A 15,469-nucleotide genomic window follows, 5' to 3' on the forward strand; every position below is an offset into this window, starting at 1 on the left:
AGGGGGAGGGGCACAGGGAGAGGGAAAAGCAGACTTCTCTGAGCATGGACACCCCACTCTGGGCTGGATCCTAGTATTCCAGGGTCATGACCTGAGCAGAAGGCAGACATTTAACCAAATGAGCCGCCCGGGCACTCCTAGAGTGACATTGTTATAATTCCTAACCTTTATAATATATCTTAAAATTTGATGGGGAAAGTTTCATATTTTATTCTTCAAAATTATCTTGCCATTCTTGGATGTTTATTCTTACATGAAAACTAGAACCAGCTTCTTAAGTTCTATTAAAAAAAATACATTTGTGATTTGTATAAGTATTTCCTCAAATTTATAGATGTTATAAGAAAATCAACATCTATTTTTTCATATAATACATGTATTTAAAAATGTTTTGTATTGTTCTCAATAAAGATCTTAAGCATCCTTAGATTTACTTTTCATATATTTTTATTCTATTTGAATAATGTTTTCAATTATTGGCATATATAAATATTATCAATTTTTTTAAAGATTTTATTTATTTGAGAGAGAGACAGTGAGAGAGAGCATGAGCGAGGAGAAGGTCAGAGAGCGAAGCAGACTCCCCGTGCAGCTGGGAGCCCAGTGCAGCTGGGAGCCCAGTGCGGGATGGATCCCGGGACTCCGGGATCATGACCTGAGCCGAAGGCAGTCGTCCAACCAACTGAGCCACCCAGGCGTCCCAAATATTATCAATTTTTTTTTTTAGATTTTTATTTTATTTATTTGACAGAGAGAGATCACAAGTAGACAGAGAGGCAGGCAGAGAGATAGGAGGAAGGAGTCTCATTGCTGGGCAGAGAGTCCGATGCAGGGCTTGATCCCAGGACCCTGAGATCATGACCCTAGCTGAAGGCAGAGGCTTTAACCCACTGAGCCACTCAGGCACCCCCCAAATATTATCAATTTTTAATGTCAATCTTGCATCTAGTTCACTTGTTAATTTTATACTGTTGGGTTTTTTTTTTAAGATTTTATTTATTTAATTGACAGAGAGAGACATACAAGTAGGCAGAGAGACAGGCAGAGAGAGAGGGGGAGGCAGGCTCCCCACTGAGCAGAGAGCCCGATGAGGGGCTCAATCCCAGGACCCTGGGATCATGACTTGAGCTGAAGGCAGAGGCTTAACCCACTGAGCCACCCAGGCATCCCATACTCTTATTTTTTTTTAAGTTCTCTGGAATTTTTCATGGAAATTGTCACATATATAGATATTGGAATTTTTCTCCTTTTCATTCTATGTATCTTTAACTTTAAATTTTTGTTATCTTATTAGCACTTTTCAGAGCAATAAATAATATAAACAGTAAAATACAGTACCCATGTCTTACAGTTATGTTTGATTATTTTATAATATTTCTATTATTAATGATGTTTGGTTAGTTGATTAGTTTTATGGCCTTAATTACGTTAATGTAGTTTCTTTCAATTCACAGTTACTTAAGAATATGTTTTTGGTTTTTGTTTGTTTGTTTGTTTGTTTTTGTTTTTGTTTAAATATTGGAAATGGATACTGAATATAATAAGTGCTTTCCTGCATCTTTTGAGATAATTTTTTCTTTTAAACCTATTAATTTAGAGGATTACATTGTCAGATTTTTAAGTTGAACTATCCTGTGTTATAATACAATATTTGTTTCTATTCTTCTGACTCCATTTACAGAACTAATAGTTAGGATGACTGCATCTGCAGAGTACCTCGCTGGCTTGTCTTATGAATGTGTGACTCTTGATCTCAGGGTTGTGAGTTCCAGCCCCACACTGGATATAGAAATTACTTAAATAAATAAATATTTTTTAAAAAGATGTCTGCATCTGCTTAATAAATGAGGCTGTGACTATATATCTATCATCTATCTACCTATCTACCTATTATCTATCTATTTCTAACACTATCAATCTAAGACTATCAAGGACAGACCTATTGTACCTATTGTCTGAGAAAATTCGGTTTATTGACCCTTAGCAAAGAGAAGAACCACTCTAAAGCCATTAGGAGAATCTCATTCAAAACTGGAAAAGGTGAAGTAATCATGAGGTTTGGAGGAAGAGTGGAGTTTAGATAAAATTTAAATGGTTTTGATAGGCTTAAATCAGAGTAAACTATATGTGAATGAATCACTATCAGCTTTGAATGTCAAGGGGAGCCCAGGCTTCTCTTTCTTTGAAAACTACAAAGTTATTATAAATGTGGAAAGGTGAGTTTAGAAACCCTTATATGACATTCTCCATCTGGATTGGAAATCAAGACTGCTTCTCTGTGTCAAAGCCAATTAGATCCTCCAGGCAATGAAAGTATGTTACATTTATACTGATGTAATTTCAAACAACAGAGTTTCAAATAGTCTTTCATTTTGGAGATAGAGAACAAAGTTTTGCAGAGAATAAAAAAGTAATTATTCCAAGAAGAAATTGCTATGATACTTGAAAGTTTCTGAGTGAAAGTTTCTGAGTGACCTTGGGAAAACATTGTTTCTTTTTAACTGGAAAGCTGGCTTTGTCTGTGTCTGTCATCCCTGCTTGATGACTGAAAGGGCAGGTTTTTGCTTTCTAAGTCAGAGCTAATTCTCTCTCTTCCTCTCTTTTATATATATTTTTATTTACATAGTATGCATACACATGCATTATAAATGCGAATATATGAATATTTATGTCAACATATGTGTGTATACATGTATTTACACATCAGTATGCACATACATTGAAAATAATGCATTTATATTATAAAATAATGAGATTTTTATCAATACAGTAACTCACATGCACATATAATTTTAAACTTTCACTGTCCCAGATTATTTTCATACCAAAGCTTTAATTGCCTATAAAAACATTAAGTTGTATAGATGCCCTACTTTAAAAAGTGCAGGCATCCAAATCATTAACAATGCACTTTCTTTTAATTATTTCATTATTTGACATTAAATTCTAATTTCAAGAATATAAATATCTGTAGAGGATAATATAATAAAGTAAAACAATCTGTGGCACTACTAAAATACTACTAATATACTATAACAAATGTTGATATTTTGCCTCAGACTTGTTTTTCTTTAAGAAACTCAGATTTGTTTTTCTTTAAGAAATATACTATTATAGCAGCACCTGGTGGCTCAGTTGGTTAAACATGGGACTCTTGATTTTGCCTCAGGTCATGGTCTCAAGGTCATGAGACTGAGCCCTAAAACAGGCTCTTCACTCAGCATGGAGTCTGCTTGAGATACTTTCCCTCTCCCTCTACCCCTCCACTCAAGTTCTCTCTCTTTTCTAAAATAAATAAATGAAACTTAAAGAAAAAAACATGCTCTTACAGATATAATTAATATCATTTACTCCTAATCTCTTCAGTGTTAGCAATTGAATTTTAGTTACACACAAATATGTACATCCACACATATATGTGTGTATGAATAGATGTATGTGTGTACATATATAATTAAAATGAAGAACCGCTACTTAAAAACATTAGTATATATATACATGTGCATATATATATACATATATATACACACACATACATACACTCACATACACACAGATATCTTCTTTTGTTTTCTATTGACTTTTTTTTTCTCATGATAAGTAATTGACAGTTTTCATATCCATTGTTACTTCTTCTATTTCTACCAATTATTGTTTTATAATTTATATTTTACAATTTATTGTTTTAGAGAGAAATAGAGAAAGAGAAAGAAGAGCAGAAGGAGAGGGAGAGAGAGAATCTTAATCAGGCTCCATGCCCATAATCCCACCCCCTTCTTATTTTCAAATACAGCTCTGTGTTTGTAATTTCCTGTTTTAATTATTTACAAACCATTGCTACTTGACCACAGTAGCAGATAAGGAAAAAACTTCTCAGACATAATCTAATAACACCATCTGGAAGGGAAGCATATTTACCTTATTTTCATATCTATAGTCTATGCCGCTATAACTGTTCACCATTTTGTGTATGTTACATCTCTACTATATTACCAAAAGTGATATTTGTTGAATGAATGAATGGAGATTAATGAATAAATGTTTTGTGGCTTGGTAGAGCAATTTTAATATAAAGGTATTGTTAGCAATGCTTTATACCAACATATAATTTAGGTGTGATATCTTGTTTAGTAAGTGATATTATGTGTGTTTTAGATTCCTTTTATCGTACTTGAATGATCTCCTTTTGAAAATTTTCTCAATTCTCCATTATGTTAGATGAATAAGTATAGAGAAATAAGATAGTATTTTTCTAAGGATATTACAGTTTGGAAACTGAACTTGACTTAAAGGCACAAAGAAATTATTTTTGTGAGAAAAGTGAGGTAGATTGTAAATGACTTCTTAAAATGAAAATAATGTTGTTAAATCCTATAAGGAAATTTATTAAAGAAAGTTTTTTTTTAAATATCTGGAGAGGATTTTTTAAAGCATTTAAAAAGAAGTATGTTTATCTTAAATAATATCATTTAAAATTCATATTTTCTGAGGCAAAACCTTAATTTGAAACAAGGTCTCATGGAAATATTACTTAACATACAAAATAGAAATCATCCAAGAATGAAATCATTTCTATGTAAATGGAATTATTGTTATCATAAATTTAATTCTACAGAATTGCTCAATTTAGTCTGTATTCAGATAATAATGGGCTAGAAATTTAATCTTTAAAAATGTTATATATTATTACTTTTATAAGAAAATAATTATGGTGTCTTTCAAACATTCTATAGGTATTCGTATGCTATTTTCTGACACTTTAGTGTCACAAATACATTCCCATACACACTTAAAAGCAGTAACATCCTTCTCTTCTTCACCACTTTTTTGTTTTTGATATTTTTCTTTGATGTTTAGTCCCAACATGAGCTGCTTCATGATTGATGAAACCCAGCAGGCTGTTACAACCATTCAGAGAATAAGCTATGTCTTCATTTATACCTTATTAACTTAAATGCCAGAGTTCATTGGCATGTTACAATTGCTAAAACACTATCTGATCAACCACTTGGGAGTTGGGGAAATAGACTAAAAATTTACTCAGAAATCTCTGGGTCTATAAGTAACTGAGACCTTAGCTATGAAGATTATCTGGTCTAGAATACAGGGTTCACCATTTTATAAATCCAATGGTATATTTCATAGTCTTTCAGATTATTGTACTTAAGAACAAACACAAATCTGATAACAGCACATCTTTAGTTAGAAATCATATTTGACCTCACTGAAACTCCTATCTTCATGTTCTCATATTCCCCTTTACCTGACTCGAAATTCACAGTCCATTATTATAATTTTTTTAGCTCCAGTCACTTTGCTGCCTTCTAAATGTTTGTCTCTGTGCAGTTGAAATAGCTGAATTAAGATGTACAACAATGCTGACAGGAATCCCTTTAATTCATGACTTGTAGTTTTGAGTGGTCTCTGATGACCACAAAGGATTGCTGCAATATGGTTTTATTCTATTTATTGTCCCTTCTGAATGACTATTTCATTCATTTTCTCTTTTTAAGCCTCTAATACTTTTCTTTTTCCATACTCTCAGCTGATACAGCCTATTTTTCCTATCTTACTGGCAAAACAGAAGATGTTAAATGAGATCTTCCAGAAGTTCCTCAGGACACTAACTTCCCACAGAAATTTCCTTTTTCTTAGAAACTCTAAAGTCAGTCCTTTCACATGTCCATACAAATCCAGCCTCTCACCTTTTCAATCACGTCATTTTCTATCCGTATATATATATATTTTTCCTCTCTACCTGGAGATAGGTAAATTTTGGATTTATCAATCCATAGAAAAAAGTTTATGTGTATGTATGGTTTATATAAATGAACAAACTGACACACAAAATTAAAAACCTATCTTGAGCATATATTACCCCTTTGCTGAAACCCCATTTTTCTGCTCTTTTTAGAAAAAGAATCTTAAAGAATTTCCTATGCTCAATATCTCCTATTACCTTGCTTTTATTTTGACTTAAGTCTCTCAATCAGGCTTTTCCATCCACTATTCCTATCAAAAATTCCCTTTTAATATCCCCACTAACTTCTTTCTTGGTAAATCCAATGATCAAGTCTCAATTCACCTAACTTAAAACTATCAAGAGCTTTTGACACAAATGACCTCTTTAACTTCCCTGAAATAAATTAGGTGTGGCAGAAGGTAGCCAGGTGAATTCTGTGCAATAGTCACAGTGGCAGCTTCAATATGCCCAATCAGACCTTTTGCATCCCCAAGCCAACTCCATCTCATGAAATGAAGTTAAAGATATAGTTAAAAGTAATATTCTGTTGAAGAATAGAGAGCCCAGAAATAGACCCTCAACTCTATGGTCAACTAATCTTCGAAAAAGCAGGAAAGAATGTCCAATGGAAAAAAGACAGCCTCTTCAATAAATGGTGCTGGGAAAATTGGACAGCCACATGCAGAAAAATGAAATTTGACCATTTCCTTACACCACACACAAAAATAGACTCAAAATGGATGAAGGACCTCAATGTGCGAAAGGAATCCATCAAAATCCTTGAGGAGAACACGGGCAGCAACCTCTTCGACCTCTGCCGCAGCAACATCTTCCTAGGAACAACGCCAAAGGCAAGGGAAGCAAGGGAAAAAATGAACTATTGGGATTTCATCAAGATCAAAAGCTTTTGCACAGCAAAGGAAACAGTTAACAAAATCAAAAGACAACTGACAGAATGGGAGAAGATATTTGCAAACGACATATCAGATAAAGGACTAGTGTCCTGAATCTATAAAGAACTTAGCAAACTCAACACCCAAAGAACAAATAACCCAATCAAGAAATGGGCAGAGGACATGAACAGACATTTTTGCAAAGAAGACATCCAGATGGCCAACAGACACATGAAAAAGTGCTCTATATCACTTGGCATCAGGGAAATACAAATCAAAACCACAATGTGATATCACTTCACACCAGTCAGAATGGCTAAACTCAACAAGTCAGGAAATGACAGATGCTGGCGAGGATGCGGAGAAAGGGGAACCCTCCTCCACTGTTGGTGGGAATGCAAGCTGGTGCAACCTCTCTGGAAAACAGCATGGAGGTTCCTCAAAATGTTGAAAATAGAACTGCCCTATGACCCAGCAATTGCACTATTGGGCATTTACCCTAAAGATACAAACGTAGTGATCCAAAGGGGCACGTGTACTCGAATGTTTATAGCAGCAATGTCCACAATAGCCAAACTATGGAAAGAACCTAGATGTCCATCAACAGATGAATGGATCAAGAAGATGTGATATATATACACAATGGAATACTATGCAGCCATCAAAAGAAATGAAATCTTGCCATTTGCGACAACATGGATGGAACTAGAGCGTATCATGCTTAGCGAAATAAGTCAAGCAGAGAAAGACAACTATCATATGATCTCCCTGATATGAGGAAGTGGTGATGCAACATGAGTGCTTAAGTGGGTAGGGGAAGAATAAATGAAACAAGATGGGATTGGGAGGGAGACAAACCATAAGTGACTCTTAATCTCACAAAACAAACTGAGGGTTGCTGGGGGGAGGGGGTTTGGGAGAAGGGGGTGGGATTATGGACATTGGGGAGGGTATGTGCTTTGGTGAGTGCTGTGAAGTGTGTAAACCTGGTGATTCACAGACCTGTACCCCTGGGGATAAAAATATATGTTTATAAAAAATAAAAAATTATATAAAAAAAAAGAAGTAATATTCTGTTGAAGCAAACATAATGTGATTAGACTTATAAAATTTGAGAGAAGCTTAATAATGTGAGAAAGAGAAAAGTGTCTAGGGGATATGAGAATATAAGTCCTTCAAGGCATATCAGAAGTTATGTTTCCCTTGTCCATAATAAATATACTGATATAAAAAGATTACTTCATAATCATTAAAGATACTCAAGATGTATGTTTTTACAAGAATTCTGTTATAATCATAGATTATGTAGGAAAAAAACTCTAAGTTCTAAACAAAATATAACTAAAATAAGATAAACTGTTATAGTTTAATAGCTAAGTAAGACTTCAGTTATTTCCAGGCCTATCATTGTAATATATAAATAAACACAAACATTGCTATCTTTGCACAAGCACAACTCCTTTCCTTACACATAGTTAAAATAGACACAATGGAATAATCTCTTGGGAACGTTTCATTATGTACATTCAGTAAAGAGTTTTGGAACTACTTCTTTAACTCATTATTTATGTATTTATTTATTTATTTTTTAAGTTTTTATTTATTTATTTGACAGAGAGAAACGCAGCAAGAGAGAGAACACAAGCAGGGGAAGTTAAAGAGGAAGAAGCAGGCTTCCCACTGAGCAAGTAGCCTGATCCCAAGAAAGACCCTGGGATAATGACCTGAGCTGAAGGCAAATGCTTAATGACTGAGCCACCCAGGCTCCCCTTCTTCATTTATTTTTCTGGCTTTCAAATTTTATTTTGTTTATATAAATTATTTATATATTTATATATCATAGACTGTAATTTATATATTATTATAATATATAGTACATCATATTTTTTATAAATGTAATAACTCCTTTATACATATTCCTACATCCCCACATTGATACATAATTGTATTAAATTTACAATAATAAAATATATAATTACACTTTCTTTTTTTTTTCTTTTTAAAATTTATTTATTTTTTAATAAACATATAATGATCTTTATCCCCAGGAGTACAGGTCTGTGGATCGCCAGGTTTACACATAGCACATATCCTCCCCAATGTCCATATCCCCACCACCCTCTGAAAACACCAAATTTGCCAAATACCATTACAGGTTGAATATGTATATATGTATCTACATATCCAAATAAGAAAAGAATAGCCCTGCTATTGCTTTGAGCCATTTAAAATGTTCTGATTTTAGTTTATGTAACAAATGCTATTTATGGTTCGTAAAAGACGATTTTCATGGGAAACTAAAAGTGTAAAGCCACACACTAAAGATGCTAAAATGTGTGCAAAGAATGCCTGTTTAATTTTCAACAAGATAGGTGTGAAATATTCTTTTTCCCTTAGTTTATTGTTTAGTTATAAAATATGTATGATAGGGGCAAGAGTAAAAATCAGAAGGCTGCAACAAATAGAAAATTTAAAATGTTGTGTGAACTTGATTGATTTTAAAACAGAAAAAAAACCAAATACTAAAAACTATCACAAACTCTTGTATTAAAGATAGAAATGCGTTGAAATACAAATGCAATAGTAGATCTTCCCTGGCTGTGATTTTTGCTTAAGGTATATTAATAGAGAATATGAATCAATATTCTAATCTTGATATAATATTTAACCTTACTTTGGAGTGAAGACCAAAAGACTTCAGAAATGACTAAATTAGTTCATACACACACTCAAAATAGCAAACATACACTATTAATTAACACCAACTAATCCTGAAGATTTGATTTCTATTGGGTAGAGCTAGTGATCTTTAAAGTATATGACCTTTTCTGTCCTTTCCTTAAGTTTCTCTAACTCTGTTACATAAAAACAGCCAGAGATACACTTTTTTAGGTTATTTTAAGAGAATAAAGCCAGACAGAGGTAAAATGGGTTCTTTGGCAATGAGTGAGTTTTCTCACAAGGAAAACATTCTAGCATAACCCACACTACAACTCGACTGGAAAATGTAGGATTACAAGTGCAATGTGTATAAATTACACATTTACAAAGTTGAGATGTAAAAAAGAATGAAAATTTATATTTTTATAAGTGAATTTTATTTTGCTTGTTCTTTTTCCACTCATGTTTGGGAGTGTAACATTCTGAACTAATGGTAAACGCAGTGCAAGGTTTTCCTTCCTTCTTCTCCTGCTACCTCTCGGCTCAGTAGGGACCTAATTTGCAAAGCTTCATGTATTTTCATGGTATACAGGGAAATAAGACATATGGTTCATTATGGTCTTCTGTCCCCTACAGGACTTTGCAAACGTACATAATCCTTTCTGGTATTTGGCTGTCAGGGAAGTTTTGTGCTGCCTTTGAATCACTAATGCTTCCGTTAACTCTTGCTTTTCTGTTTTTGTCTCTACTTAGCTCTCTCTGCATTATCCTCTTTTCAAACAAGATGATTTTCCAAATTGACTTAGTTAACAGATAGCCAATTTTTAGTTTTTCTCAGGGGAACAATTTAAATGTACTATTATATACTATTCTGGGAAGCCAAAACTTTATGTGTCTTTTTTTAAGCCCATATATCTAGTTGTTTTTTAATTATCCCACCAAGTTTTTATTTAACTTGGTACCTCATTTCCTTATCTTTCAATTGTTCTGGCAACAAGGCAAATGTTTAAACTTCTCTGAGAGGTTTACAGTTTCTCAGACTTTTTCTTAGGAAGCAAAAATTATAGTCCTTAGACATTAAGCGATCCTTAAGGCTATCCTGGTTTCCTATTTCCTCCCTCCCTATCACTTAGGATTTAGCCCAGCATAACACATGGATTATTTCACTTTCTAGAACATCATTCTATATCTAAATTTATCACTTTCTTAGTTTCTTTTAACTTTCAAGCTCTTCTAGAGCTTGGTCCAGAAATTGACTTTATCTCTTCTTTGTGTGATGGAAATTAGTTCTGACACTTTTATTCATGTTTTCTAATTTCTTCCTATTGTATATACTATGACCTCATGGTGGTCCAAAAGAAATGTCTCCATTCTAGTCCCTGAAACATGCAAATATTATCTTATAGAAGAGTCTTTGCAAATACAATTAAGTTAAATATATTAAACTAATGAAATCATTTGGGATTACCCAGTAGCTCTAAATGCCATCACAAATATCTTTATAAGAGGAGGGCTGAGGGAGATTAGACAGACACTCACAAAGGAGAAGATAATGTGAGGACAGAGGTAGAGATTAAAGTGATATGAATGTAAACCAAGGAATGCCAGAAGCCACAAGAAAATGTAAGACACAAGGAACCGCTTCTCCTTTAGAGCATCTGCAGGGAGCATAGCCCTAGCCACACCTCGATTTCAGACTTTTGGTTTCCAGAGCTCTGAGAGGATAAATTCCTATTGTCTTAAGGTATCTTGTTTGTGATAATTTGCTACATCATCCATATGAAACTAACACAGCCTAACTTTACCAAGGATTAGCTTTTGATAGTTAGAGACAGCGAAAGAAAACCTTTTAAGACAAATATGTGTGTGTGTGTATCTCAAAATGCTTAAGTTCTGTAAATAAGAATGTGACTTCAAAGATCGTGGTGGCCATTATGAATTTAGAGATCTTTTCAGAAATTCTGCATTGGGCTTTGTTGTAGGCACAGGCTGTGTAAAGGCTTCTTAAATATGTCCTTGTTCTAATCCCAAAAGCCCACAAATACATTATGTTTCATGACAAAGAAGAATGAAAGTACCAGGTAAAATTAATGTTGCTAATCAGCTGACTTAAAATCGTGGGATTATCCTGAATTTTCTCAGTGAGCTTAATGTCATCACAGGTGTCTTTAAAGGACGAAGAGCAGGATAGAAAACTCAGTGTCAGAGTGCTATTTATGAAAAATACTCTGATGTCCATTGCTGGCTTCAAAGATGGAAAAGGGTCACAAGCAAACGAATGTAGGCAGGATCTAGGAGCTGGAAAAGCCAAGAAAACAAATCTTCTCATAGAGCCCCCCCAAAAGAACACAGCCCTTGTGACACCTTGATTTTAGACAAAACCCATTTTAGATTTCTGACCTCTAGTAAAATAGTTTCAAATATTCATAAATCTGTGTTATGTTAAACTACCCAGTTTTTGGTTATTTGTTAAAATAGCAATAGCAAACTAATACAAATATCTACCAAGAATTTTGTCAAAGATAGCTAATGATAATCTTTTCAGATAAACATATGTGTATGTATGTCTTAAAATGCTAAGCTTTTGCAAACAACTTGATTTCAAAAGTTGTGGTTTCTACTATGAATTTGGAGCTGTATTAACAGAAACTTATTTGACCTCTGATTTAGGTTATTTCCACCTAAGCTTAAAGGTGATGTTCGCAGTAATCTATCATTGCCATATGAATCAAGGGAGAAACATACGAAGAAGGACTAGGACAAGATCATTCACTAAAATACTAAAATTCTACCAACATTTTCTCGGATTCCTGGTCTCACAAAGAATAGTTATTTCTCATCCACTTGTCCTTCTCCTTCCGTAGCTAAGAAAGTAGCACAGATGTCCTATTTCTAAGCCCTTCCAGCCTATTTGATATTGATAATTGAGTATCACCTTCTTAGGGACCATTTCCTTGACATTGTTCATTTTCCATCAAGCAAAAGGGAAAGGGCATTGTGCTTCCTTTTTTTTTTTTTTTTTTTCTTTTTTTTTAAGGAAACAGTTCTCCTTCAAGTGTTAGGGCTCCTGGCTTGCTAAGAGTCCTTGCATCTTTCACACAAACACATTAGAAGAGGCTTGGTTCTTTCAGAAAATTCAAAACTGTTGACTCCTTCAGCAAATTATCTCAAACCCACCCTTTTGTAATTTTCCCTCTTAAAAATCATGGTTAGGTTGTTATTACAAAATAAATGTATTAATGCAGCAAAAAAATAAATATTCATAATTAAGAGTAAGTGGGGCATACCCATAGGCAATCTCCATTATCACTTAGATGTTTATCTATCCAGACTACATTAAATACAAATAAACAAAAAAATAGCTGCATTAGAAGCACATATTCTGCTGAAAATTTATTTTTTTTTACTTAAAAGAAATATGTAAACACCATTTCACATTTAATACATTTATATTTTGAAGAGTCATAAAACCAGTAATACCAAAGTTGTGAGGCATTATTATAATAGAAATAGAAAAATAAAATTTTATTTTTATGATATTCTAACAAATTATTGATTTCTAAGCAAAACATAGAAATATTTTAAATTACTTTATGACATAATATGTATATGTAATTTTGAAATGTCTTTATTTCATTATTCTACATAAAAGAACACGTGATAAATACTGCAAAATGCAGTGAGAATTGGTTCATCTTGACAACACAGTTCACATTGGAAATGCACTAGGAAGAAAATAATTTCCTATTTTGGAAGGGTAAATTTGAAAGCCTAGAGAAATGGAAATGGAAAGAAGCCTGTAGTAAGCATAGATGATAAGGACTTGGAATAGTGACAGCAATTCAATAAACAAATACAGATCTTTTGGTGTTCTAATATTTTAAGAGTTTCTTGTGTGATTATGGCTTTTTGGTGGGAAGCAGAGAAAGAGAGAAGGAGGTGGAGAGGGGGCAGAGGGAGAGTGAAAGAGAGAATATTAAGCCGGCTCCATGCTCAGTGCAAAGCCCAAGGCAGGCCTTGATCTCACAAACCCTGAGATCATGACTTGAGCCAAAATCAAGGACCTAACATTTAACCAGCTGAGCCACCCAGGTACCCCACAGGATTGTAACTTCTATATGGAGACTATATACAAAGAGTTATCTTTAAAAATTGAACACACTTGGGCACTTGGGTGGCTCAGTCATTAAGCTTCTGCCTTCGGCTCAGGTCATGATCCCAGGGTCCTGGAATCGAGCCCTGCATGGGGCCCCCTGCTTAACAGGAAGCCTGCTTCTCCCTCACCCTCTCCCCTTGCTTGTGTTCCTTCTCTCACTGTCACTCTTTCTTTCTGTTAAATAAATAAATAAAATCTTTTTTTAAAAAATTGAGCACAGAAAATAGTTTCTGCTCTTATTTTGGGGAGGGAGAATTGGAGACAATAAGAGGAGTCTCACATTACATTAATCTCTAAAATTTTATTGAGCCTATCTATCACGTTCACTTTGGCAAAGCTAAAGAACCTCTGCCTTGCAGAGTGGCAGTACCAGCACTCTGCCCGTCAATAGAGACAGATAACAACAATAAAATTATTCAGAAGAGATTCTTCAGATGGCTCCTGACTGCTTCACTTAGGGTGGACCCTTTTATTTCTGAAGATTGAAATACTGTAAACAGTGAAAGCAATTTTAATAAATACCAGCTATCAGTATTCAGCCTCCCAATTATCAATCAGTTGAATTCGTAATTTTTTCATTTTATTTCAGTTTTCTTCTATTATATTCACTGTAATTTCACTCATTTGTTTTCATCCAAGATGATTCAATTGAATGACCACCAAACTGCCATAAACACACATATTCTGAGATCATTACTTACATTACATGTAAAATACATTATCACGTCACTTCTCTTCCACTGTGCAATAGCCAGGGAATCTCATGATAAACCTCCCAAATTACATAACCTTTGTGATTTAAGTTTTCCAAATAAGAATGGACAACTTTCTACTTAGTATTTTATCCTCCACAAAGCAAAAATATGTATTACTGGATTAAATACCCTTGTGTGCATACCCTTTCCTGTCTGTATTGTGTTGCTCAAAACATACCAGAGGACACAGGCAGTGGAATCAAGCCTATCCCTATACTGCCTCAACCTAAAGGCATCACATGGCCGGCTTTTGCAGTGCAAACACTTTAATTGGTAGGGAGACCTACTGTAGTCTGCATTTGATACTTCTACAATGCTGATAGCTTTCAATTCATACCAAAGAGAGAAAATAAACATATGAAGAGTTATTGTAAAAGGAAGAGAAATAAGGGATATTTTTTAAAAAAATAACTTACCTGATTTCTTATGTGTCACATTTTCATCCCTCTTTTACTTCTAGAGTCCCCTCTCTGTGGTAACGTGAAGGAACATCTATTAAAAGTTACCACCAGTAAAATACTACTGTGTTAATAGAGGCTACTCTATCCCTTTTGCCATGGCAGTTCTTCCAGAGGCAGAATTTCCCTTAATTATTGACAGAAGGAGCTTCTTCAGGCAGTGGACATTTAGCTGGATGCGAGCCCGTGGGATTGGCAGTTGTGAATGAAAAAGTAAAAACAGCAAAGACTGAATGCTGGCAATAAATACAAAAAGCAACTCCAGCAGTACTAATGTTGTATTTTTCTTATAATTTGCACCTTTAAGAACTGTAGCCCAAGATCACAAATGACCATACAATTAATACAGACAGCAGTTGGTTATCACTAGTACCATTTTATCGAGTGTACAAAATAACTAAATAGGCTTCACTATAGCAAAAGCATGCGGAGATATCAGCTAAGCCGAAGCACCCCAGTCATACAGATTCCATTAAGGCCCTGCTGAAACAAATCTGAATTTAATTTAAACTCCACAGGAAAGGGTGCTCTTTGCTCTTCAACTGCTGTTTTTGCCTCCACACCAAGGACTGGGGCTTTTTATCAGCCACCTGCTCTTCCACAAAACTGTCTAAACTGAAATGGATATTTTGTCTTTTTATTTTTACGGTTTTTAACAATCAAGGTTCATGATCCAGAACTGCTGCAGAGATATTGCTGAGAAAGAAAAAGAGTAAAGCCTTCTTAATATCTCGAATCAGCTTAAGCAGGATAGGAAGATTTACGGGTAGAAATCATTACTTAACACTTTCTGTGTTGGATGT

The 15,469-nt window shown here is 34.2% G+C and overlaps 1 long non-coding RNA gene across 1 annotated transcript in view; it reads right to left on the minus strand.

The window, feature by feature from the left end:
* The window catches only part of LOC131825882 (uncharacterized), a 48,145-nt gene extending 33,305 nt beyond the window's left edge, over nucleotides 1-14,840 (minus strand). Inside the window, exon 1 of the long non-coding RNA XR_009351354.1 lies at nucleotides 14,625-14,840. This is a non-coding gene — a long non-coding RNA (uncharacterized LOC131825882). The remainder of the gene's footprint in view (nucleotides 1-14,624) is intronic.
* Nucleotides 14,841-15,469: the final 629 nt, after the last annotated feature.

Source organism: Mustela lutreola, chromosome 2 (genome assembly GCF_030435805.1).
Source record: "Mustela lutreola isolate mMusLut2 chromosome 2, mMusLut2.pri, whole genome shotgun sequence".
Classification (NCBI taxonomy): Eukaryota; Metazoa; Chordata; class Mammalia; order Carnivora; family Mustelidae; genus Mustela; species Mustela lutreola.